The sequence below is a fragment of the Lissotriton vulgaris genome, unplaced genomic scaffold (genome assembly GCF_964263255.1).
Source record: "Lissotriton vulgaris unplaced genomic scaffold, aLisVul1.2 SCAFFOLD_753, whole genome shotgun sequence".
Taxonomy (NCBI): domain Eukaryota; kingdom Metazoa; phylum Chordata; class Amphibia; order Caudata; family Salamandridae; genus Lissotriton; species Lissotriton vulgaris.
In genome coordinates this window covers 292,215-295,691 of record NW_028248913.1, presented here as the reverse complement: position 1 = coordinate 295,691, position 3,477 = coordinate 292,215, and positions in this window count along the sequence as shown.

The following is a 3,477-nucleotide window of genomic DNA, read 5'->3' as shown; positions in this document are numbered from 1 at the left end:
ATAATGGATGAAAGCTAGGCAAAATGGGTGCAGGCCTGAGAACACTGCCTGCATTCAAAATGGCCCCTTGCCTCCCAGCACATGGCCAGGGCCTGCCTGTACCAGCACTCAAAATGCCCCCCCCCACATGGCCTGTCCCCATGAACACCCCAAAAAATCTAAAAACTCACAAAAATCAGCACAATCCCATGCCATCCATGCCCTCCATGATGTTTAAATTCAAGACACCCCACAGAAAGACTAGGCCCATGCACCACTCACTACCCCTGGGCATAATGGATGAAAGCTGGGCAAAAATGGTGCAGGCCTAAGAACTATGCCTGCATTCAAAATGGCCCCTTGCCTCCCAGCACATGGCCAGGGCCTGGCTGTACCAGCACTCAAAATGGCCCCCACCCACATGGCCAGTCCCCATGAACACCCCAAAAAATCGAAAAACACGCAAAAATCAGCACAATCCCATGCCATCCAGGCCCTCCATGATGTTTAAATTCAAGACACCCCACAGAAAGACTAGGCCCATGCACCACTCACTACCCCTGGGCATAATGGATGAAGCTAGGCAAAATGGGTGCATGCCTGAGAACACTGCCTGCATTCAAAATGGCCCCTTGCCTTCCAGCACATGGCCAGGGCCTGCCTGAACCAGCACTCAAAATGGCCCCCACCCACATGGCCTGTCCCCATGAACACCCCAAAAAATCGAAAAACACACAAAAATCAGCACAATCCCATGCCATCCATGCCCTCCATGATGTTTAAATTCAAGACACCCCACAGAAAAACTAGGCACATGCACCACTCACTACCCCTGGGCATAATGGATGAAAGCTAGGCAAAATGGGTGCAGGCCTGAGAACACTGCCTGCATTCAAAATGGCCCCTTGCCTCCCAGCACATGGCCAGGGCCTGCCTGTACCAGCACTCAAAATGCCCCCACCCACATGGCCTGTCCCCATGAACACCCCAAAAAATCGAAAAACACACTAAAATCAGCACAATCCCATGCATCCATGCCCTCCATGATGTTTAAATTCAAGACACCCCACAGAAAGACTAGGCCCATGCACCACTCACTACCCCGGGCATAATGGATGATAGCTGGGCAAAATGGGTGCAGGCCTGAGAACACTGCCTGCATTCAAAATGGCCCCTTGCCTCCCAGCACATGGCCAGGGCGTGCCTGTACCAGCACTCAAAATGGCCCCCACCCACATGGCCAGTCCCCATGAACACCCCAAAAAATCGAAAAACACACAAAAATCAGCACAATCCCATGCCATCCATGTCCTCCATGATGTTTAAATTCAAGACACCCCACAGAAAGACTAGGCCCATGCACCACTCACGACCCCTGGGCATAATGGATGAAAGCTAGGCAAAATGGGTGCATGCCTGAGAACACTGCCTGCATTCAAAATGGCCCCTTGCCTTCCAGCACATGGCCAGGGCCTGCCTGTACCAGCACTCAAAATGGCCCCCACCCACATGGCCTGTCCCCATGAACACCCCAAAAAATCGAAAAACACACAAAAATCAGCACAATCCCATGCCATCCATGCCCTCCATGATGTTTAAATTCAAGACACCCCACAGAAAAACTAGGCCCATGCACCACTCACTACCCCTGGGCATAATGGATGAAAGCTAGGCAAAATGGGTGCAGGCCTTAGAACACTGCCTGCATTCAAAATGGCCCCTTGCCTCCCAACACATGGCCAGGGCCTGCCTGTACCAGCACTCAAAATGGCCCCCACCCACATGGCCTGTCCCCATGAACAAACCAAAAAATCGAAAAACACACAAAAATCAGCACAATCCCATGCCATCCATGCCCTCCATGATGTTTAAATTCAAGACACCCCACAGAAAGACTAGGCCCATGCACCACTCACTACCCCTGGGCATAATGGATGAAAGCTAGGCAAAATGGATGCAGGCCTGAGAACACTGCCTGCATTCAAAATTGCCCATGCCTCCCAGCATATGGCCAGGGCCTGCCTGTACCAGCACTCAAAATGGCCCCCACCCACATGGCCTGTCCCCATGAACACCCCAAAAAATCTAAAAACTCACAAAAATCAGCACAATCCCATGCCGTCCACGCCCTCCATGATGTTTAAATTCAAGACACCCCACAGAAAGCCTAGGCCCATGCACCACTCACTACCCCTGGGCATAATGGGTGAAAGCTAGGCAAAATGGATGCAGGCCTGAGAACACTGCCTGCATTCAAAATTGCCCCTTGCCTCCCAGCACATGGCCAGGGCCTGCCTGTACCAGCACTCAAAATGGCCCCCACCCACATGGCCTGTCCCCATAAACACCCCAAAAAATGTAAAAACTCACAAATATCAGCACAATCCCATGCCGTCCATGCCCTCCATGATGTTTAAATTCAAGACACCCCACAGAAAGCCTAGGCCCATGCACCACTCACTACCCCTGGGCGTAATGGATGAAAGCTAGGCAAAATGGGTGCAGGCCTGAGAACACTGCCTGCATTCAAAATGGCCCCTTGCCTCCCAGCACATGGCCAGGGCCTGCCTGTACCAGCACTCAAAATGGCCCCCACCCACATGGCCAGTCCCCATGAACACCCCAAAAAATCGAAAAACACACAAACATCAGCACAATCCCATGCCATCCATGCCCTCCATGATATTTAAATTCAAGACACGCCACCATAGAAAGACTAGGCCCATGCACAACTCACTACTTCTGGGCAAAAGGCCCCAGCCGCAGCCAAAAAATTCGAAAAACACACAAAAATCAGCACAATCCCATGCCATCCATGCCCTCCATGATGTTTACATTAATGAGACCCCACAGAAAGACTAGGCCCATGCACCACTCACTACCCGTGGGCATAATGGATAAAAGCTAGGCAAAATGGGTGCAGGCCTGAGAACACTGCCTGCATTCAAAATGGCCCCTTGCCTCCCAGCACATGGCCAGGGCCTGCCTGTACCAGCACTCAAAATGGCCCCTACCCCCATGGCCTGTCCCCATGAACACCCCAAAAAATCTAAAAACACACAAAAATCAGCACAATCCCATGCCATCCATGCCCTCCATGAGGTTTAAATTCAAGACACCCCACAGAAAGACTAGGCCCATGCACCACTCACTACCCCTGGGCATAATGGATGAAGCTAGGCAAAATGGGTGCATGCCTGAGAACACTGCCTGCATTCAAAATGGCCCCTTGCCTTCCAGCACATGGCCAGGGCCTGCCTGTACCAGCACTCAAAATGGCCCCCACCCACATGGCCTGTCCCCATGAACACCCCAAAAAATCGAAAAACACACAAAAATCAGCACAATCCCATGCCATCCATGCCCTCCATGATGTTTAAATTCAAGACACCCCACAGAAAAACAAGGCCCATGCACCACTCACTACCCCTGGGCATAATGGATGAAAGCTAGGCAAAATGGGTGCAGGCCTGAGAACACTGCCTGCATTCAAAATGG